Below are 23740 nucleotides of genomic sequence, written 5' to 3'. Positions count from 1 at the left end.
TTGCAAGCAGCTTATATTTCGACAACTACAGCCACAGTGGGAATGAATGTGAACTCATCTTCTGATTGCTACTACAAGCAGAATAAGAATGGACAGGCTAAATGCCTGAGCAAGAGCAATAACTGAGGCAGTGCAGCTCCATCTCCTGCTGTGTCAGGATTAAGTGGCTCCGCTTCATCCCACCTTCCTTGGAGGGAGAACGTCCTTCCACATGGGGGGTCTGCCTGCCAGTGAGAGCACTTAAACATGGGAAGAAAGGTGACAGTTTCTGCCGGAGAAGATATTGTGGAAATGATGGCAATGAACACTTGTCTTGGAAGCTGGGAATAGATCAACACTATTATTGATTTTAATGTATGAATTCCTGAGTTCAGGATTAGGCTGGCAAAGGACACAAGGTGGACGGAGGAGGTGGTTGCAGATGTTCCCTACCTGGGCTCTTGATGTCTTTATTAGTCTGAGTCTCATGCTTTCCTTCTGCCTTTAGCAAACTTTTTTTGGAAAACTGTCTTGGGAGCATTTGTGAGAAAAACGCTCCCTTTAGAAGGACGTGGGGAGCACTGGTTCTGTCAGCTCTTCTGCACAGGGAGAAAGTACCTCTGCTTGGAGGTGGGAGGTCTGCTTGAACTTAACTTGTGGATGAAGCCCGCTGTCTTGGAGAAATAAGGATGATCTGGTGCTCCAATGAAGAGGTTTGGACCTTGACCACTTGGGGCCACATGGTAGCAACTGCTTCTGTGGGTATTGTATGACAGTCAGCTGGCCCATGGTGCTGTTGGTGGCCATGTTACCTTTTACCTGGCCTTCACTCTCTCTTCTCAGTTGCATCCTAGACTTGCCAGGACTTCAAGGTGACTCTCCTGGTCTGAGATCTAGCCCCTGTGTAGAAGATAGCAGGTGGTTGGTCCTCCAACATAGTTGGTTTTTCTTTTTTCAAGATAGATTTGAGAAACTCTGCGATTGCTCTGCGACATAACATTGTAGAGCTGATGGTGCTGCATGGCCTGACTGAGCATGTTCCCACTGGAAGGGCAGCGTTGTGGTGGTTCGGTGGTTCAACAGCTCCTGGTTTCTGTCCCTGGAGCTGTATCTGCTTGTAAAACAGGTATTTGCTTGTGACTGTTGGTTCTGCGGCAATGTGCAATGCTCAGAGCTCTTACCAACTCCTGAAACTCTTTTGGGAGTTGGTAAGAGCTATAAGCACTGCAAAAATCCTCTTGAGCTCCTCAAGTAACTTCGGTTTAATTTTTTTATTTATGTTTTTTAACTTTTGCTCCAAAGTTTAGTGCGTAACTAAACTTCGCACGCTATTCATGCTCATGCATTTCAACAGGCCAGTAAAACTTTGCCTTGCACACATACTGCCCACATTTGTGATGGATTTGAGAGGTCCCGTACATCCTCCCCCAGCCTGGTACCCAAGCCCAGGGACAGACCTCCCCACATCACTGCAGGCAGTGCATCTGTGCAGACACAGGCGTGGGTCGCTGTGGATCGTGTCACAAGGATGGGGACCTAGACCGTGGAACTGGCTTTGAAACGTCTGTGTTTATAAAACTCCTGAAAAATCCTTGGTACAGCTAATCTCATGCAGCCCGTGTCCTTCCTTTGGTCCTTCTCCAGTAGCATCTTGGCACCCACGGGGCACAGGTGATGGTGAAGAGAAACATCCGATGGTAAATTCCACTGGCAGGATGCCCTGTGAAGCTAATGCTGTCGAACAGCTTCACGAGCACATGGGGAATGACTGCTGCCACTGATACACATCAAAGGTGGGCTTTGTGTTTTTTCCCTCTTAATTAGGAGTGGAGTGCTTTCCTGCAGATGTGTTCCCCAGCCATTTGACTGCGGTATAAACAGCATTTTCAGGGAGGGCACGTTAATAAGCCGGAGTTTTCTAATACCTCCTGTGAGCAGAACCACACCTCGTGGCAGCAGAGAGGCAGGAAGGGCTTAGATGATTTTAATTAAAGTTGTTGTGAGGAAGAAATTAAATTTGGTCTCTTGCCCTGCTCGTATTATGAGGGGAGAGAGCTCAGCCTTTCTGAACTGAGCTATTAGCCGCCTTCTGTTTGCCTAGGAAAAAAAAGCAATTTCTTTGTCAGCTTTTACCCTGGCTCCTGGGCCCTGATTGCTTGTTTATTTTCAGCAGCTCCCCAAATCACTTTGAAGCTGGGCTTAAACATTGATCATCTCTTGTGGTCCTTCATCTTTGTTCTGCCAGCAGACATCACAAAATGTATCTTAAATTACCTCTCTTCCCAAAATGAACGGGCTGTGTATATGGTCCAGGAGAATAAAGCTTTTTCGGCCAAAGTATAAATCATCCGATGTCTCTGCTCCCATGTTTGCTCCCAGTTCTCCTGGATTTGCCTTCCAGCCCAGTCTGGAAAGCAGCAGGAATTCCAGGAAAGAAAAAAGCCGAAGTGCTACTTAATTTCAAGGCAAAAAGCTACCAGTGCTCTGTTTGGTGAGCGGATCCTGTTTAAAAACGACTTGCTCTCCCCTTATTGCAACAGTGGGATCTTTCCTTTTCTTGCTGCTCACTGAAGAAGGGATGGGAGGGCTCTGCTGGGTGATGCTGTGCAGCCGGTGGGATGCAGCAGTGAAATGATGCACAGCACCGGTAACTGCTGGCAGGGTAGTTTGGAGAAGAAACTTTGGATCTCTTCCTTCCTTTCCCGTTTGAGGTCTGAGACCTGCCAGGGCTGGGAAAAAATACCCCACAACAGCAAAACGTTTGTTCTGTATAAAACAGGCAGGAGACAGTGGAGGTGGCTAACTCAGTGTAGAAAAGCCCAGAAGCTACAGTCGAACAGGAAGCAAGATTTAATAAATCATAACGTAGCATGTTTTGGATGGCTACTTTATATATGCAGATACACTTTTGTTAGCACTTAAATGGTAACAGCTCATACCGACCTCTTTCCTGAGTTAACCTGGAAGGGAGTGCATTACTGACTTGTTATTTACGTGCATGGTCACCCTTGTTCCTGTAGCATGTTCCAAGATAGTGGTGAGAGGAGCTCCTGGAGGGCTCAGGGTGCGGAGGGGTTTGCCCAACTGCGGGACGATAAGCAACCGGGTGGTGCAGCAGCCTGAGCAGTGGGGGAAGAGGCTGCGTGTGTACTTGTGATACAGGCTCTCCTCTGCATTCATTGCGTTTGTTATCATTTCCTTCTGCAGTTCAATTTGCAGATGCCATATCACAATCCAATTTTGTGTGCTTCTCACTGATGATGTATGCCTGTTCAAATACTGATTTGCAAGAGGGGGAAAAACACAGTGCTTGTGACCTCAGAATTAATAGATTTTAGCCATATATGTAGCATAAAAGTCTACATTTTATAGTTTGTTGTGAGGTATTGGTGCATGGCATTCTGGCTCAGCAAGTCATAGGCTTTTACCCATTAAGTCATGCGAGTGATTCATAGCTTGCCCCAAGTCTTCACAGCTGGGTTGCCAGTCTATAGCATGTATGGGGGGTAAATATTGTATGTTTACGTAAAGCCTTTTCTCCAGAAGTCCCAAAAAAGAGGATGAACTCCATGCTTCAACAGGCTGCTCAGGCTGCAAAGTTGCCATGTGTTGGGGCAAAATGCAGTTGGACAAAGCAGCCCAGCAATATCTTATAAATATAGACACTTTTTTATTTCTTTCCTTGGTTGTAACAGAAGGGGAGCATGACCGAGCGTCTCCGCAACCTGCAATGATGCGACAGTGATGTGAGTGAGAAAGCTTTGTGCAATGATGGAAAACAGCCTTTAGATCCACTGGGTTACTGTTTGAGAAAAGAAAATGCTTTTGGAAGTTCATGCCCTCTGCCCGTGATGGAGTGCTGTCCTTGTCTGTACGAAACAGGCTGATGCTGATGAGGTGCTTGTGCCCGATTGCAGAGAGCAAGGACTTCTGCTTCTAGTGGCTGGTTTTTAAATTTCCAGCTAAGAGCAGGCAGTAAGTTTTGATTTTTTTTTTTATTTTTTTCCTACCCTGAAGTTTGTCAACTTTTTATTTCACCTTCAGAGCCTCACAGTCATGAGCAAGGGGAATGTCTAGCAAGTAGACTAAAGACTAGCTGATAAAATAGATGTAAACTGATTAATTTGCTTTATTCTTGTTTATTCCTTGAATTTTGTTTGTTTGAAGTCTCCTAGTAAGAATAAAGGAGAGCAGGAAGTATTGATAAGGCTTCCCACCCTCTAGAGTCACTGCTATCCTGGTTCTTGCCTGCTCCCTGGAAAAAACGATCCATTTTTTGAACAAATATGAAAAAAATGGAGGACTTGCTAGCCGCTAGCCAATCTTTGACATCTTTCCTTACAGTACGATAGTATCTGAAGCTCTGTGCATATAGCTGCTGAGAAGTAGTCGAGGCTCTAAATATATAAAAGGTAGGAGGGCATGTGACTTGGCCTGACCCTGCTTGGGTGGTAGCGGAGCTGGGAATAAAGCCAGGTCTGCTTGCTCCCAGTTTGCACTCTTCGATGTTAGTTACACTGCTCTGTTGTCTCTCCTCCCCCAAAACCTGCCTGCAAAAACCTGACTTGCAGCCGAAGTAGTCGACAGTGTCTTGCGTGCCTGAGCCCAGCCTTCCAAGCCTGCTGCCTCTCCCCGCGATTCCCATTCCTAAGGGCTTTACCCTGTCACAGCTGATTTTCTCGCAGAGAGGACTGGACTCTGGGAAATGCCTGGCATGTGATATTTAGCTCGGTGCAGGAGCGTAGCAGCCATTTTTGCAAGGCTTAATGTTGGCTTGTGAGGAGGTAACCCTCTGCTAGGCACCTTCCTTGCTAGGAACTTGGCAGATCTGGCGGGAGTGCTTTAATTTTGTTTCATATTGCTGTATCTATGTATTTTCCTACTTTTTTTGTCTCAAGATTAAACTCTGAGATTCTCTTACGACAACAGACACCTAATGCTTTTGATAGGTCATCTGGATGCTGCAGAAGCATGCAGCTTGTTTAAAATAAAAAGGTGGTTTGCACTAGTGCTGGAGGTCATGTAGTTCTCACCTGATTCAGCAGATCCAGTGCTCTGTTCCTGCACTTGTGCCATTAACCATCATACAAAACTGCAAAGGTCCCTGTGGGACAGATGTCGATCCTTCAGACTCCTGCCCAAAGTTACCGGTGCTTTCAGTCTTGGTAAGAAAAGCTGTGTCTTAAACAATCTTGAAAATGATCTGTTGAAAAGTGTATTTTTAAAAAAAAAAAAAAAAAAGATGGCTGTGGTGATGCTCAGTTCCAGTCTGAAGCCTGGTGCAGCACTCCTGCGTACAGCTGGCTTTTGTTCCTCCACATTTCCAGGCAAAGCAGGTCGTGTTTAATTTTTTTGCATTAAAAAAAAATAATCTATGGAGTGCTATGTGAGGCTACTCATATCTGTGCGCTCTTATGTAGGTCAGATGTGTGTTCACTTCTTTATGAAGACTAAACTTGACAGCATTTCCTTTCTGCAACCAGGGAGGGAGAATCACAAAACTCTCATGCTGGCTCCATAAGGAATGTCCCTTAAGGGAAGACCCCAGAGGGGATGCATGTGCAGGTGAAGTATGTTAGCTTTACCGTGTGCTTCGGGTTTGTGACAAGAGCTTTATTGATGAAAGATTTATCTAAGCTGTGTATCCAGGGTTGATGGAATGTCATGTCAGATTAGCCTTACAGTTCAAAATACTCAATGCTTCTATGCCATGCTTCCAGCAGATGTCTCTTGCTTTGCTCGGACTAAAAAGCCTGTTTCCTAATCTCTGAAGCCTGTGTTTCTATTGCTGTATTTCTTAAAATGCAAATCGCTCTCCCTCCTCCTTCCTACCCCCCAGCCAATTCTGTTCTGGTATTTCTTGACTCTGGCTGTGGTGGAGGATAAAATAAGTTGGAAACAGACTGTCTTGCCCAGAAGCATGTTAGGAACCTGATCTAGCACCCTTTAAAACGGTTGAGAGTCTCCCTTTGCTTGATGGACATGGCCTCAGATCCAGATGTGTTTGGTCTTGTGGAAGATGCTCTACTAGGGTGAAACTAGGGGGATCAAAGATACGGTTCCTACTAATCTACCCACTCAAGCATGATCCTCTGATCTCCTTAGTTTTATTCCAGTCTGTGGAGTAGGGAACCTAAACCAATCTGGCTGGTTTCTACATGTTGGGGAGCTTCTTTATCTTCACTCCTCAAGTTATGTGATGTAAGAACTTTGTTTCTCACAGAAGGAAGCTCCTAGCTTTGCTGAGGAAAAACTTAAACATGTGACCCCATGGGACCCTAAGCATCCATTAAAAACAGATAAATAGAGGATCCAGGGTTTATTTTAAAGCTGAAGAGGGAGCTGGCTCTGCTACTCAAATTATTTTTCCTCAGCTGAGATGACCTTGCAAGCGACCACGATTGAAACAGTGGCAGAGGAGGATCAGAGTATATGAAGATGGATATATGAATGTCCTTATGCAATCCAATGCAGTGTGGAAGATACTTCTAGTATTAAAGCTGATCCGCCTGCTCTACAAGACTATCAAGAAACACTTGAAATAAAAGAAGGGCTGCACCTGTCACCTCCTCCTCCAGCAAAGGACTAGCATCAGCAAGCAAATGAACATCATCTACAGCTCCTCCTTCAGCAAATGAATGATTGTCTACAAGCACTACCAGCCTCCTGAGAGACTCGAAATTGGATGTGAAGTTCTGTACTCTGAAGCAGCTGGATGAGTAGGCAGCACTTCAGGACCTCTCAGCAATGAGCAGATCCTAGGAACTTGAACAGTAAATTGTAGTAGGTGGTCCACCCGAAGCTGACTTGGCTGTGATTGATCTATGGATTTAGGAGCATTGGTCTTGGAAACTGGGTATGGGTTGTAGCAGGCTTCCAGCGTGGGGAAGTGGACTCTGGACTTCATGGAGTTGCTCAGAATTGCCTGGAAAAGAGCAGTACTGGAGCACTTGAAGGGAAATTGGAGTAAAACTTCTGTCTGTCCTATTCTGCAAGAATTCTAGCTGGAATCCTGATTTTCAGTGTGTAAATATGTGAAGTGAGCGTGTGAGGACATCTCAGTACAGATGTCTCTGCTGGAGAGACCACCTTGCTAATTGCTCTGTTGCTGTGCGCAGCAGGAAATCAAGGGGTGAGATGTTTCCTGTGACTGCTCTTTCCCTTCTTCCTAAATAAGATGAACGGTGCATTGTTAGGGAAGCTCCTGAGTGCAACCAATCTCTTAAGTCCCTGCTGACCAACTGAAACTAAGAGGCAACTAATGAAATCCCTATTGTCACAACATATGTTTTTTTTGACCTTTAGAAGGAAAATGTGCTGGTGAGTCAGGAGGCCCACTGGGAAATCTGTTCGGCTTGTTTTGGGCAGAAGGTGAGCTGAAATGCAGTGGTGACGGTGGCAGTTTAAAATAAAGGCAGAGATCAGAACAGTGTACAAATCTGCCGTGCTGTTGTCTCTGGTTTATGCATGAGCACAGAAGTGGAGTCCCCAGAGCTGTTGGGCGTCTCTCCGCTATTCTGGTTACGAAGCAAACAGAGAAGCTTAAGTGTTTTACAGTTTTCTCCGACTTGACTTTAAAACCAGGGTGTAAACTCCTTAATTTTGCAGAATAAAAAAAGGAAGGAGGAAGAATGCTGTTCCCTCCCCTGCGTTTACGTAAGTGAAATTACTTGTTTTGACCAAAACAGTCATCTTGAACGTTTTCATGGCAATAAGTCCATTTGAGGAAGGTTTGGATGAAGTTTGTGCTTCAAGGGGAGTGAGCCTGGCTGAGCCTTCCAGCAGCTCAACAAAGCCTTTATTACTTTTATGTAAATTCAGAGTTAGATGGGAGAGGATGGGATAAGGCTGAGTTCAGGCGCTGCTAATAGCCTCAAAGTTTGGAGGAGAAAAGGATTTTGGTAGGCTTGTGCATTCATTAGGACCTCTAGCCATGGATAAGTGACCGTTGCCTTACCTGGTTCGTAAAGAATTTACTTGCTTTTCCAGTGTTGGGGCTGGTTTTCTCCTAGCAAAGACCTTTGGCTTGAAGGTCTCAGTTGCCAAAGGTACTAAAGCTCAGGTGTTGGAGAACACAGCCTTTGGTGTACAGACACTTTCAAGACATCTCTCCCTTACTGTGGTCATGGCTGCCTCTTTGGCACTGCTCTGGATCCAGACGAGTGAGTGAAGCCCGGTTCCATGCTGTTATCAGTCCTGTGGTGGTGGTGCACACAAGCTGTAGTTGCCCTTGGGGTGGTGGGCACCATCTTGCTCAGAGGAACCCAGTAACCAGAGAGCTTCTCCCAGCCCAGAGAGTGGGCATGGTTGGTCAAGGCAGCCAGTCCTGCGGTGCCAGGAAAGCAGTGTTTGTGTGACAGACTTGGAGGCAGGTAGCTCTGCATCAAGCATACTTGTAATTACTGGATGGGTTGGCCTCCAGGACCAGGCTCCTTCTCAAGCAGCCCGTTCATTCTCTCCCTCCTTATAACTAGAAGGAAATCAGTCCTGTACTTGAGCTGTTGGAATAATTTCCCTGACAACCAAGTATGACATCTCAGGCAGAGCAACAAGGGCCATAGAGGTCCTAGGACTGTCAAAAGTCTGCCAAACTCTGCCCCTGATCCCACGAGCCATCCCAGGCCTATATGCCTCCAGCCCTTCTCTGAGAGGAGTTTATTAACCTTCTACAGTTATTTTCCGTCTAGCTGCTCCTTGTCCAAAGCAGCCAAGGCAGTGCAAGGCTGTGTAGTAATCAGAGTGAAACTGCCCCTGCCCTTGAGGTTCTCTTTGGGACTGGGCTCTGCACCCTGCCTAGCTATAGAGCCTTTGCATACGTAGCCTCTCCATTGGAGTTGAACGCATCCCTGTTGCGGATTCAGGAGCAAACAGTCGTGGTCAGAGTTCAGGAGGCACTTTTGCGGCTCCAGCACTTCATTGAGGTTGTCCCCCATTAGCTTGTAGTATTAAAAGGAAGTAAAAGTTCAAATGTGGTGCTGGGTTGGGGAGTTCTGTCTGCCAGCGCTGTCCTACTGCCAACCCTTCTGCTGACGCACCAAGGTGCGACCAAGGGTATGCTTTGATTTGCCTCTGTGCACACGTGGATTATTTTGATCTTAAATCATACGGGAATGCCTAAAGAGCTGGGAATCCTGTGTCCCCTGCTTGCTCCAGTTTGTTAAAATAACACATTCATAAATAATAACTCTTCAAAGTGGCATGCTCCAGAAGCTGCAGTGCTGTATCATGTATAAAACATGACCCTGTGAAAACCAGCCTCTTCCTCTGTGGGCAACTTGTAGTTCTGGCCATCCTTGAAATAACGTTGAAAACAAGGTGTCTCCTGTCCATTTAGCAGAGCCTGAGACTCCTTTAGATAAGAATGTGACACTGGATGTTGTTGATGAGATCTTATTTGTCTCTTGGAACGGGAATTACTTCCTTACAGATGTCAGCAGTGCCTCCTATACTGTGGGATTTAGCTGCAGATTAGCATGTGTTACTTGGTTTAAAGGAAGAAAAAAATACGCCAGACCAAGCAATTTGACAAAACTTTATTTTTATCTGTATTGCAGTGACAGTAAGGAGCTTCCCCAGCCTAGGCTGAAGCTTTCCAGTGCTGGTGGCTGTGTGTATGTCGCCCTGTCCTCCTTGGAAAGGGACTGAGGAGATGGGAGAAGTCACTTTTTATACCTTGTAAAGGGGGAGAAATGCGATGGTTTCATGACAACTGAATGATGTAAACTGGGGAGGGCTCAGAAGCCGTGTGTGAAACTTCAGCAAGAGCCCTGCGCATCTGTAGTGTCCCATCACAACTGCACATTTCCCTTGGATGGAATTTCATGTGTTTCAAGGTAATAATCTGGCACAACCAACTAAAAAGTTGAATCAAAAAACATTCTTCCTACTTGTGGTATTCCCTGAGTAAAATATCTTCATTAACCTTTTGTTCTCCATAGACACATCTTACATTCTTCATGTTTTTGCTACCCTTTTCTGTTCAGAGATAAATTCCCTCCAAATAACAAGTGGTCTCACGATTTCAAATTCTGTATTGTTTTTTTGAGTGTTGCACTTTTCTTTCCCCTCTACCTTTTCCTGCCTGAACTTCTCCAGGGATCTTTTTTTCAAGATTTATTCTGCAAGATTTATTCTTGCAGCCATTTTAGCAAGGTGACTAGCAGCAGACTTAGGAAAAAAAAAAACCCCAAACCCCTGAGAATTTCACATCACTTGACCTCAGAAGCCCCATGTGTTAAAAACCCAATAATGAACACTGCCAAATCTCAGAAGGTGGTGGGAGCTGGTGACCCTGTACTTTGTGTTTGGAGAGACTTGTACTGCAATTCCAGGTTCCTGCTGCAGAGGTGACTGCTGGTCTCTTTAAAATGCTGTGCGGCACCTTTGCATATGATCAAGGCAAGGGGGTTTAGGTTTCTTTAAAAAAAAAAAAAAAAAAGTAGTATTCTGTTTTAGGCCCCAAAAGCCAGCGAAATCCTTGGGGTTCCTTATGGCTCCTCTGTTCTGAGTGCATTTTAATTTCTGTGTACTCGTTTGCTGTTACACCAGCTGTAAAGCAGGTAACAGCAATGATCTTGGAAAGGCAGCATGGGAAAATGATTATGGTAGATATTAAAAAGTTTCATAACCATAGTTTGGGGAGCTTTGCTGGGGTGTCAGGGGAGGATGTATCCTCAGCCTCACTCTCTGTAGGACCAATGCGTGTCTGTGCTTCGGTATGAAGTGTCTTTTCACACTTTATAGGTGCTCCTTATATCCCTGCTTCCCATTTGATTTGGCTACATGCTGTCCGTGAGAGAATTGATGACTTACGCTGGTGCTCTGATACGTTGTGCAGATTGAGTTGGAGTCTGATGGCTGAATTTCCCAGCTGAGCTGGTGAACAAGCCCCTCTGGCGCTGGGGGTGCAAGGTGGCTGTTATCACTCCAGTGTGGTGGTCTGATTCAGGACGTGGTGGTCTGATTCAGGATGTTGCTGGTGTGGGTATAATAAATGACTTCAAGAGAGTGACTGAAATGCTGTAGGCCTGATGTCAAGCTTTTTCCAACGTCTTTGCATGGGGCTTCGCGTGGCAGCGCAGGAGCAGCATACACGAAAATGAGCGTAGCTTGGCATTAGAAACAGTTCTTGTGTCAGGATGATGTTTGAACAGAAGTTGCACAGAGCAGGGTGGATAGCTGGAGAACACGCTGGCTTTGATCCAGCCTCAACCACCGCTCGCTGTACCCTCTTTGGTAGCACAGTTCACCTTGTTCCCAGGAAGGCAGAGGTGACTCTGTGTGCTGGTTTCATGGCTGTGACAATGTCCCCTTTCAGAAAACGTGTCAATGAACACAGTCTGATGTTCATCTTGGTCCATACCTTAGCTGAAGGAGTTGGGTGAATGTGAGGGCTTTTTGTACAGCTGTGTCTTTTTGGATGCAGTGGTACCTGGACTGTGTCCTCCTGACCCACACCACAGAGCTGCAGGATTGGGATCCTGTCTGATGGGCGCTAGCACAAAAATGGCAGAGGAAGGTACTATTTGTTGAAGACGTCCAGAGTTGTTGCCTTTATCTCTCTGACAGTCCAATTTGTCTTCAAAACTTGCCAAATTCTTGTTCTTCATGGTGGCAGTCTCTTCTGCTCTGGAAGAGAGGTCTCCAGGCCAAATTTGTCATTTATCTCTCACATGCTGGAGCAGATAGCTGGCTGGGCAAGCCCTGTTAGTATTCCAGGGAGAATCTTAGCTGTCTTCATCACTTACTGCCTGCATTGTGGGCAGGCCGTGATAATCTGCACTGCTATTTCATTTGCCCTAGGTATGTGGTAGATGTTGGACAGGCTGGGAAGCCCAGTGCTCATCCCCAAAGGGCTGTGACCTCCTGCTGCAGGCAGGGTGTCCAGGCAGGCCAAAATCCAGCTGATTTCAGGCAACCTGCAGAGGTGATGTTGACATAGGGAGCCAGGTACATTATACATAGAGGTATTTCCTTTTATCAAGAAGACTTTATTCACTGTGTAGCTTTTTCAATGCCAAAACACATTTACAGCTGATGAGCCAAACTTAGCTCGCTGATATTCTGGTATGAATTGGGAGTAATTCTTCTGACTTCGCTACAGCTGCTTTGATATACAATAACGTAATAGAAGAACGGAGCTCTGTGATAAATAGGGCCTTAGTGGGGCAAGAAGAGCAGCAGACAGTAGACCTGGACCACACTGCTCAAAAGAAATGTTCTGACCTCATGAGGTAGCCTTGGTACTTTACGATTCTTGCAAAAAAACCCCAAGTATCTCCTATTCTTTCTCCTCTGGAGTCTTGTTCAAAGGTTTCCCTGCTCTTTGTTGTACGCAAGTTAGACCTCGTATTTCAGGAGGTGGGATGGCTACAAGCTTCTGTGGTGATCTGTATGCCCTAAGTTTGTGGGGAAATCAGCTTTGTCACCTCACTGAATTGAGAGGCTGATTCCAGCTCAGTAATAGTGTAAGTGAGCTCAAAGAGATGATCCGCCAAGGTGGACGTCCAAGCCCTGATGGCAGGGCTGCAGGTAGGCTCTTCCACAGGGTTCATGCAGCACAGCCCTAGCAGGATTTGCATGCATGTGCCATTGCAAGAGCTTTGTTTATCGCTATAACGCTGCTTGGTCTCCGCTCAGATGGACTCATCCTGCGTGATGTTGTACCAGCGAAGGCAGTGGCACTTCCCAAGCCTTTATTTCGCAGTATTACTTAATTCCTTGTTTTGAATGCACTGGAAGTCTGTGAGTATCTCTGATCCAAAGCTATTGAAGCCTTTGGAAGGTCTCTCACTAGTTTACTAGTTCTTGGATGCGATTCTAACTGTATATAGAAAATTTGAGGGTAGTCTGCCAAACCGGTGCAGATCGGCCCGAAGTCCACAAGCAGGCGTTCTCTGTTCCCTCTCCTAAGCCTCTCCCCCCAGCATCTGTGAAAAAGGCAGGACGAACCAAACTGATGGGGTTTGAAATGTGCTTCCAGGTGCTTCCTCTTCCCTTTGGCATCTTGGATGCTTTCCATAGTAAAGAGGGTCTACCCTTAGTGCCAGCAGCTTTCTGATGAGCAGAATCTCTGGAATGTGAAATTCAAGAACTAAATCCCTCCATATTCGCAGACACTTCTGCCGTCCATCCAGGCCAGCTCTGGTCACAGCCATGTCACTTCTGCCTTGCTAATGTGTAATGCTGAAAATCCTGAGCTATTTTTGCAACTAAAATTAATCACGGAAGAATACTTGATTTTTTTTTGTTTGTTTTAAATATAATATTCACCACATCTTTAGGGAGGAGAAGGGTTAGTGAAACTTCATTTCCCTGGGTGTCTTGGTCCTGTGGTTGATAATTATTTTTAAACTGCCCGTCATGTTGTGAGTTGGGTTGTTGTAGAGTTTTTTTGCAGTTGTCAAAATGTCAGTTCTAATGAAATTCTCCACAGACATGCTGCACCTAAGTGATTTAAGCCTTTAGGCTAAGCAGGCTGCTGATAGCATTTTCAGATGAGTCAGAAAGGTTTGTGTGTGTCTCTTTGTAATATATTTTTGTTTGGTTGGAATGTCTTTATCAAAATTGGTTGTTGAAGGTTTTTTTTTTTTCCTTTTTAAAGGCTAAGCTGCTGCCTGTCAGCTTGCCACAGAGCTGTTTGGAATTCAGCATCTTACACGGCAGTCACATTGGGGAAAAAAGAAGTGCCTGTGTAATAACAATAATTGAAAATTAATAGTAGATTAAATTAATACATAATTAGAAAACACTAATGCTCCCTGCGAACAAAGGCTGATTCCTATAGGAGCCTTATGAATTGAAGAGGAAAAGTATATGATGCTTTCCCTGGGCCCTGTCTATTCCAGCCTGCAGATCATTAAAGCAATTATAATTTCACAGAGGTTTGATCTGGAATTGATTTCTTTGTGATAATTCAATTTAGAAGCTTGCTTCCTCCAGGGTAGAAAATGACAGAAGATGAAGTGTATAAATCCTTAGCACTGTCCGCAGGCACGCATGAAGACTGGCACCCGGCCAGCGAGGGTTTGCTCTGAAGAATAGTCTTCCTTTGGCTGCCTGGTTGGAGCATTGGACCTCTTAGTGCTTAATTAGGAAATGATCGATATCGGCTTCATGCCAGGCTGTGTTGTAATAGGGGCTGGGTGGGAGGCGTATAGGGGATGTATAGTGGGTTCGGATCCCTTCATCCTTGCCAGAGAGTGTATCACAAAAATCTTTGGCCATCTGTTCCGCAGCCCATGGTGAAACCTTGGAAGATAATTCATGAGGGTGTTCTACCACGTGAGCCAAACTTGGTGTTTCCCAGCCTGGCAGCTGCTTTGGGCTCATCCTGATCAGCAAAAGCCAACATAACCTTGTCTATAGCTGGTAAAAGCAGGACAGTTGGCCCTGATGATGCAGGGTTAGCTTTACCCACGTGCAAGGTGATCTTCAGCTCCTCCAGAACTAGGACCGCTGATTCAGCCTGGCTTCCCCTTGCTCATCAAGGTGTTTCTTCGCTGGGTCTAGCAGGAGTTGCCTTCTGCTGGCTACCTTCAGGCAGTGGCCGGGGTGGGACAGGCACGCTCTGCTGCCCTTCCCTGGCGCAGGGAGTCAGGGTGGCTCAACTGCTGGCCCTGCCTCCTTGCTGGAGCCGCAGTGGCCAAAGCCATTTTAGTTGTGCTTAGAGGGCTCTGCAGAGGGACTGCTGGTCTCCTGCTTCCACGTGGCTCCTTACAAGACTGCCAGGGTGGAGATGCCTGGTGTTTTCAGGCACAGGAGGAGGGAGTCCTGTCCGTGACAGTCTGCTCCAGGCCTGGCAGATTGTCCCGAGCAGCTCTGTGCCAGAGGAGATGTGCACGACGGAATGAGAGAAGCCATGCAAGGAATTAAATGCCGTGTTGCATGGACCATGCTGGAGTGCCACGTGTGTATGCACTGGTGGCCATGCCACCCGCAGCACGCTCCTGCCATAGTGTGTGCCTGGCATATGCATTGATGCACGTATAGTCTGATCGGATAAATAGTGCATGTGTCTTATGGCTTAATCTTTTGCCTGACTCTTACCTCTACCATCTTTAGATCATCTGCTCTTGCTGTAAAACAAAGGCATGTGTAGGATGCCTATTTCCACGTGTGCGAAGTCAGCTGCTCTGCAGCTTGGAGGGGGATGCAGCAGAGGAGAGGGGCTGCCTCGGTCTGCCGTCCTCGTGTGCCGTGGAGTAGCCACGCTGGGATGCAACAACACGCTGTCTTGCTGCTTTACTCGGGGCAGAGCGATCGACTTGCTGCTGCCCAGTCGTGATGGGCTCGCGGAAGCTTTTTTTGGTAGCCAGACCTGGGTGTTGTGATAAAATGAGCAGAGAGAGGTGAGGAAGAGGAAAGGAGGAAAGAAAATAAAGCAGAGGACAGCAACATACACCAAGGTGCAGTGAATCCAATGTAGCAGGGAAAATTGGGACCTCATGAAAAATAATGATAAAGTTAGCTAAGCAACTGCTGGGCTACATGCCTCCCCTCCCAAACAGACTGTATTAGTGGCTTGTGGGAAGTAACACAGCCAGTTGAAACTGGTACAGGCAGAAAGAAATATCCCCTTGTTAATTTGCTTTCTTCTTGGCCCAACACAACATTTAATTTTTATTTTGTAGCTTTGTGCACAAACACCCTCCATTTCCCTGATCTCTGAGGCTGTGTGTTTGGGAATCCTGGTGGAAACAGCTATTCGGGCTGGGGTTTTGTTCCTGCGTATCAAATTGTATTTGTTAAAGTTGTGACTTCAGTCGCGGTTCCATTTCAGGGCTTTTTAAAAAAAAAAAAAAAAAAAGAACCTGTTCAGAAGAAGGGAAAGAAATTAAGAGACTTTTAGCTTTAATTGCATTCGTTAGGCTTGGCGATGATAATAAGGGAATGTCAGGGAAAGATGAATAAAAAAAATCCATGATTTCAATCAAAGGTAGGCAGGAAGGGCTCGTGGTTAGGTTACGTAATGCTTCTTCACAGTAGCGAGCACTTATTCAATGAGTGCATTTATTTTGATCTATCTTACCTCTATATTTAGTGAGGGGGGAAAATGTCATCTCAGCCCTGCAAGAGTTGTACCTTCCAGCGTTCTCCCATGACTGCTGCGGGAGCATGGAGAAGTGACATCCCAGTTAGGTCCCACGTGGTGGGTGCTGTTGATGTAGGGAGCTGGGGGGGGGGCTGCCCCCCTCTGCAGGAGGTTCCCCCAGTACAGTTCCCAGGAGGGCACAAGATGCTTCCAGTCTTGGGGTGATGTGGGAAGCCCTAAGAAGGGATCTCAAGCACCAGAGCCCTGTGATTAGGGGGTATCGCTGCTCCCAGGTGTCAGAAGAACACGGAGAGGTGACGTGACGCCCCATGGGGCCCCATTGCGTGACACCTCCTTGTTGTGGTTCAACGATGGGGCTTGGGGCTGGCTTTCCGTGAGTCAGAAGTGCAGCGTATCCCAGTCATTAAGAAACCAAACTGGCTGGAGCTGCAGCGAGGAATTTGGAGGCTGAATGTCCTCTAATGTAGAGGTGGACCTTTTTTCTCATCTCTTTTGGATCTCTTTGAAGGAGTCTCCCTCCCCTTCACCCCATGGGCTGTAGCTGCAGAGCAGTGCCATGCCCTGAGCTGCTGCTGGTGAAAGGTCTGATGAGCAGCACCCCACCACTGTCTGCAGAGGGTTTCTGGAAATGGGAATTTGTCTGTAAGAGATTCTAATGCTTCAGTATCTGACATTTTGACGAGAACATCCGACATACTGAAAGTAGTAGTCACAGAATAAAAACAAATTTGGAGAATTTGGTGTTTTCCGCTTCAGTGTGGGGTTTGCAGTACCATTCTGAACACGTTGCTGGGAATGTCCATAAAATAACACAGAAAAATGGGGGTTATTTTGATGTTTTGAAATACTGGTTCAAAAACAAAATCAATCAAACCTTTTTTGCTTTCACATGTCTCATTAGAAAAGAAACATAATTGCACGATTTCTTTCAGGAACATGGAAACAGTTTTGTTGAGGATTCTTTCATTTTTGTAAAAACCCTAGTTGTCGGGGTTGCTGCCCGCCTGGGTGGTGTGACTTGGTCTTTCTCTGATCTGCGTCGTTCAGCTGCCGTTGTGACTTCTTGTTTGACAGAACCGGCATCATCACTCGCTTTGCTCTGTGTCTGCTGCTCTTTCCCAGGAAATAGCTTTACTGTTCTTGCAGTTTCCTCCTCACCTACTAATCTTTTTTTACTTCTGGGATATGCTTAATCTTTTAAGAGCTTTCTCCTTTTAAAGAGTAGAGGTTAACACGATACAGCTAACATCTGTACCTTACATGGCTAAACATTTTGACTGTTCCTGGTGACTCATATTAGAGCTCTTGGGATCTGAATGAGTGGGGTGAGATCTACTGCTCTTGCTGTAGGTGCTGTCACCTTTTCTGAGCAGTTGCTCCTCTAATGAAAATCTATTTCAGCTTTATTGGCATTTTTGTACACTTTTTGCGGTAGCTTTCCGTTTCTCCTTCCTTCCACTCTTCCAGTGAAAATGGACAGAGCGGGACCATTTCTTTCTGCAGGTGAAATGTGTCCAGAAAAGGAATTTTGGCCAAATCCAGGTACATTGCTGGTTTTAATGTGCTGTGGTATCTGGGCAGTGGTAGCTCTGTGGCTGCCCCTGCTAGGGTCAGGGTCTCGGTGTGCAAAGGGCATTATTAAACTCGGGTTGTGTTCTGAGCAAGTTAGGAGTAGGTGGGATAGAAAGAGGTGATGAGTGTCTGTATGTTTTTAAATCAACAAGCAGTGGAGACCCGGAGGTGGTTCCTGGCCGGAGGATCTCCTGAGTCCCTGGGCTGTAAACACAAGGCTGGTCTTTCCTCCTCAGCTGTGTGCAGCTGTGCGCGTTGTCACCCACATAAAGGATGAAAATCCATCCCAAAGGGTCATGGAGGCACACCTGGAAGAGCTGCTCTGAGACAGATCATTTTTTATCCGGTGCCAAGATGAACTTGTATGATAACAAGCTCCAATATATTAGAAAAATGTTGCTTAAAGCATCTGGGTCAAATTGAGCTAATTGGATCTAACCTCACTAATTCAATACCCCAATTAATTTGCTGTGCTCTGAGAAACCTGCAGGAGGGCTGTGCTTTGCTATTCTCTGGTGTAGGGCACAGCCCAGCATTTGATTGTGGAAAAGCAGCCAGACGTTTGGCAAGGACTTTGGAACCAAAATGAGTGATGACCTTATACATATAGCTGCCTGGGGCTGCGAAGTAACTACATCAAACATGCTGTTTCATGAAAGGCAAAATGTTGGTGGCTATCTTTTATAGAAAATTTGGGGACGCTGTTTGCTCAGGGGTTGGATGTTGGCGCTCTCATCAGATGTTAACTCAGACTGGGCCCTCCCCAGTTTGGGAATGGGATAAGCACAGTACTGCCCAAATACTGTCTTAAGCTATTCCAGATTTTTCAGGCTAGAAAGTTGCTGCGAAAAGAAACCGTCATTGTGCAGAGGAATGGTCCTGACTCTGCAGAGGGGCTCACATTTGTGAGGACCAGTGCTCGTAAGTGGGAGTCCCCAGACTGCTCTTGGAAATTCAGGTGCTTGGGTGCAGTCCCTTGCTTTGAGGCACCGCATTGTGCCTTGAATGCTGCAGCTGAATCTCAGCTGAGCCATGTGCACGCAGATTCTTTCCAGTGCCTCCCTCAAGCCCTGCAAGCCATGTGCCTCCAAACCCTTTCCTCCCGTGGCTGCTTGTATGCACCATGCTATACAGACCAGAGAGTAAGCTGGTAGGAATATGCCCTTTGCTGTTGTATTCACAAGCTTTGTTTCCTGCTCTGTGTGCATTTGGGGGGTACATGTCTGTGCTGGATCAAAACAAGATATTGTGCTGCTGGAGGCAAGGTTTGAATTTGATTCCTTCACCATTTGGTAAAATTAGAGGGCAGCGTGTTTAACGAGAGATCCCTGGGTGAATCCCCCACACCCAGCATCTTGGGGGAATAGATGTGATGTTCCTAGCTTTACTGACATGCTTGCTTTGCTTTGACCCCTTGATAAGGCACAGTATGGTTCCATTTAAGTGGTCCGAAGTGCTGAGCTGCTTTTTAAAACTGTTTAAAGACAAAGAGAATTGAAAGATTGTAGGTTTAGGGGCTGAATCCTGTCTCTGGCTGGGTGCGAGGCAGCTGAGCTTACAGCGTTTGGGGTGGATTCAGGGCAGCAGCTCGAGGACCTCACAAGGATGCTCAGGTCTCTGCTTGTCACGAGCACTGGGTTGGGAGAGGAGGAGGTAGAGCCTGTGGATTGAGGAGCTGGGATCTCAGCTGCTGCCTGTGCTCTGATAAGGGGAAAGGAAAGTCTCGATTGCTTCCCTTCTGCGTGCAGATCTGTCCTCTTGGACCAGTCTGGATCGCTCGGACAAAACCTCTTATCACAATTGACTATGACCTTGTAAAGTGGTTGCTTTAGAGGGCTGCTTATAAAAGCAGCAGCCCTGTGGGGTGCTGCACGTGCCCTGCCTCTGCAGGGCAAGGAGCTGAGATGGCTGCAGCGAGTGAGCGCTTGCGTTCGCTCTGCGTCCTGCTGCCCTCTCTGCACACTCTTCTCCGTTATCTCTCCCTGCCAGGCTTTTCTGCCCCCAGAAATATTCTGTTTCTTGAGTGCTCTCTTCTTGCTTTATGGTGGGCATGTTTATGTTTGCAGCCAGGGAGGTGGCTTTGCCAGTCACGGGGATCTCTGGCTTAAAATGTGGGTACGAATTCATCCGTGGTTCAGCAAGCCGTTGCCCCGTTATCTGGCAATGATCAGTCTGAGCCCCGTAGAAGCCTTTTTCTGGTGTCACAGAGGACTTGCAGGCTCCTGGTGTAAGGGAATTGCTCATCTGCGCAACTTGATTTCTGGCATGGTGGAAAAATACACATTGGAGACTGCTGAGCTAATAGACTGGAGTGACAATGATAAAGATATGTCTGGCATCTCCACAGCATTTCTGCATCACTGATGAGACAGGTAGAAGATCACAGCAAGGTTTGAACTAGACTGGCACAAAAATCCCCAGGAAGTACTGTGCTCTGCTGCAGATTTGAAGGAGACATTACAGCCACAGTTTGGGTGAAAAGAAAGCTTAATATTGGGTGATCTTTAGGGTCCAGGGCAAATTTAGCAACATCTTCCCTATTGCAAAGAGGTAAGGTGGAAAGCATCTTTCCTATGAATGGGAAGAAATAAGGAAAATAATTTCCAGGTGTCAGGAAGCTGGTAGGGTCGTTGTGGACCTGTCTGGGTCGTAGAGGAGCCATGGTGCAGCAGCCAGGGAAAACATGTCAAGCCTTTGTCTGATCTTTCCTGCTTCTGTGAGCCCTGGACTCCATGACTGGCCTTCGGGTGCCTGTCCATGCGCAGCAGTGCCAATCAATTCATCGTCTTTGCTATCTGACACTGTCTAATCTATGTAGCAGCCCAGCACAGAAGAATGTCTAATGCATTTTGATTTTTGTCCAATTTTGAACTGGCACAGTAGTTTATAAATATTAAAAGTTGTTTTGTGGTATGAGAGAGAGAGATAAAAATCTTGCAGGTCCACATGCAAGGATGGATACTGATGCCAAAGAACTACCGTGTTTTCTATCATGTGACTTGAACGTGGGCAGTAACATGGCATTTAAACCAGAAAAGAGGGAAGCAGCTCTAGTGACTTTAAATATTTCCATTGTCCCAGTGCTTCGTCTTTAAACTAAATGAAACTTATACCCACATGCACTAGAAACACCGTAGGTTTCGGATTTTATTTTGTTTGGGTTTTGTTAGAGTAGGAAATAGCTGTATGTCCATAATGGTTATTCCTCCTGCCCATACACCCCAGGAAGGAAGCCAGCCTTGAACTGCAGTGGTAGTTGTACGTAGAAGAGACTTTGTGCCCAGTGAACAGATGGGTTGAGAAACTTGGCTGAGCAGAATGTCTCACAGAAACTTTTTCTCATTGAAAGATGATGCTTTTCTTTAAGAGGAGGTGCAGCAGAGACAGTAGGACACCGGGTGGGTGACGGGGATGCTGTCGTGGTGGCTCCTCTTCTGTGGCTCTGGGGAAGGTCAGCGCTGAACTGTTGTGGGGGATGTTGAATAACAGCCACTTTCTCAGTCCAGATATGCCTCTGCAGGTGAAGATGGGGCAGCATATGTCATGCTTGCAAAGTGTTTTGGGCTCCCTCGAAATGAGAGGCATAATATGAAGGTAAGATTGTATTTAATATACCATGTTTAATGGCAGGACTTCCAGTGGAGCCCCAGTATCTTACTGGCTTGCATCTCACTTGCATCTTAATGAATTCCAAGGGTATTTGATCACCTACCTTTCCTAGGTGTTTTTGAAAAGCCAAGCCTAACAGCAGGAGGAAATACAGAAGGGTAAGCCATGTGTAATGCCAGCAATAAAGGTAGGTGCTGAGCCCTATATATAGATATTTATCATATAAAGATAGGTGGCTCTATCTCTCCTCTAATGTATTCTGCAGTATGTTGCATATGATCTAGCTTTAGTACCAGTAAAGTTTGTTTTAAATTGGATTCTGGGAAAACAGGCAGAAAGGCAAACACAGCAAGAACCTGCCCTTTGATGAATAGTGATGTCTTGTCCGGGCTGGGAGCAGGCATGTTAGCTCATGCTTAAAACTAGCCTGTGGTCCTGCTTTTCTTTTGAAAGCACAGGGGCACTGGAGAAAAGACTCCTCCCCCACGCACAGAAGTGGGAATTCCAAGTTAATATTCCTGCCTCAAGAGCTTTACATTTTCTAAACAGCATGGATCTGCTTAGCTGCATGAGTCAGAAAATACTCTTCCAATCTGTTTTCCTCTTCCCTTAAGCCAATGGAAATGGGAAATCCATTTAGGACAAATTGGGTTAAATCAAACCAGGGATGATGCTCTTTGAAATCAGGGAAATGCTTATTTAAACCAGGTGGCTGAGGACTCTGGTAAAATTGCAAGGACGAGCGTGTGCTGGGGTGCAGGTCTGGGCGATGGGTGCTTTGGGGGTGCTACTTTGCAAGAGGATGCTCAGGAACAGCATGCTGCCTGTTCTGTCAGTGCCTGCCTGCTGCCTTCCCTGGAGTACACCCGCTGCCTCCCTGGCCTGCAGGCAGGGCAGCAGGGAGGCATTAATCCTTTTGTAGGCATCTCTAGCAGTGTCTAGGTGGGATCAGCTGTGTTTTTCTAGGTACAGCCACACTCCAAGCCAGACACAAGCTAGTACAGTTTGCAGGGCACTGAGCTTCTGCTAATGAGCCCTTGGGACAGACAGCGTGTTAGTGTGAGGCCAGCACGTCCCTCCACGTCCCCTGCCTCTGCCCTGGCATCGGTCTGGGCGAGTGGAAATCCTTAGCGTATCTCACCAGGCAGCTGCAGACCCACTGAGGTTTTGTAACGGGGAAGCTGCTGTGGGTGAGCGGGGAGATAGCGATGCTGGAGGAGCTGGGTTCTCCGGCTGGTGACTTCCCGGTGCTGTGGCCCAGAGGGCTTGGGCTTCTGGTTCCCACATCTCCAGAGTGAACAAAAGCAGCATTGCTCCAAGCTGGGAAGACAAGAATTTGTCTTCTGATGTAAATCACTGCCCCAGATACTGCTGTTTTGCCCCAGTGGTTAGTTTGTCTGCTTTGTTTGCAGTAGAGGAGTCTTTAAGACCACTTCCAAGCATAATGGGATCCTTTGGTGCAGGAAACTGCCACTGGCACCAGCAGTTTGGGGTGGGGAAGCTCAGCCGGATGCATTGTCTTCCTCATCCTCTAAATGCTGGGTTTCCACATCAGAGCACATGCGCTGCACTGCAGGATTTATGAGGTGGGTGAGCTACATCTGCAAAAAGAGCACCCACCAAGTCCTAGCCGGGAAGACCTTGAAGTCTTAAGGCAAAGAATAACTGCATTCAGCAGGGGACCCTTGGCCTGACTCTGCACACCTCCACGCTATGCAGAGCAGTAGTTTTCCTCTGACATGCCTTGTTTCTGCTTGCTGGATTAGGCTGTGCCATGTGTGAGTGCCCTGGCTGATCCTTTGCCCTAAAGTTCTTGCTGTGACCTCCCGCCAGCGTGGCTGTCGTGAAGCAACGGTGGCGTGTGGGGTGCTGGGCCCTTGTATCTCCTCCCCTGGCATCTTGGCACAGAGCTGCTCACAAAGCCGTTGGGCTGGGGACTTGTGGAGTGGGTCAGTGTGTGCTGAGCCCTTTTTGTAGGATGCCACAAGTCCCACTGGTGTCTGGGGGAGGTGAAGGCACTTACTGCTTCTGTTTGAAGATGAGCACAATCCTCAGAAATAGATACCAGCACGTTTTCTTTCTTGGGGCAGGAGTGCCCAGGAAAATGGATGTGACTGTAGTCCATGAAAGGCACAGATTTCCTACCATAGCTGGCAGGGGTAATTCCAGAGTGGATTTTGGCTGGCAGTAACCATTACCACAGCCAGCTGTGGATGCAGCCCGTACTTTCTCCTGTAAGGTAATTACCACAATGTTATACCTCCCCATCTTGCTGTGACTCTTTCATTTTGCCATGTAGACACATGCTTAGTATCCTTTTCGTTTCCTGAAGACAAAACAGTGATGGACAGTCAGTCTCCTCGGGAGGGGATGGGGAGCAGGAGGAATTGTGTCAGGACCCCCATGGAGCAGGTCTTCCATGTCTGTGGGATGCCAAAGCAGAACCCAGCAGGTGGTGACATGTTCCCATTAATCCGTAGCACCTCCACCTTTGTGCAAGGACACAGCAAGGCTGTCATTGCAGAG

The 23740-nt window shown here is 46.8% G+C and overlaps 1 protein-coding gene across 2 annotated transcripts in view; it reads left to right on the top strand.

Annotated features, from left to right (window-relative positions):
- The window catches only part of RALY (RALY heterogeneous nuclear ribonucleoprotein), a 141505-nt gene that overhangs the window by 4935 nt on the left and 112830 nt on the right, over nt 1-23740 (top strand). The window contains exon 1 of one of the 2 annotated variants that reach the window (XM_050907577.1): nt 9749-9812. The exons of the other annotated variant lie outside the window; for it this stretch is intronic. The gene's annotated coding sequence lies outside the window, so the exon portion shown is untranslated. Of the gene's footprint in view, nt 1-9748; nt 9813-23740 lie in introns of those variants that run through there. 2 annotated transcript variants of the gene reach the window in all.

This window comes from Gymnogyps californianus, chromosome 17, assembly GCF_018139145.2.
Source record: "Gymnogyps californianus isolate 813 chromosome 17, ASM1813914v2, whole genome shotgun sequence".
NCBI lineage: Eukaryota > Metazoa > Chordata > Aves > Accipitriformes > Cathartidae > Gymnogyps > Gymnogyps californianus.
This window is presented reverse-complemented; position numbering and strand designations above follow the sequence as displayed.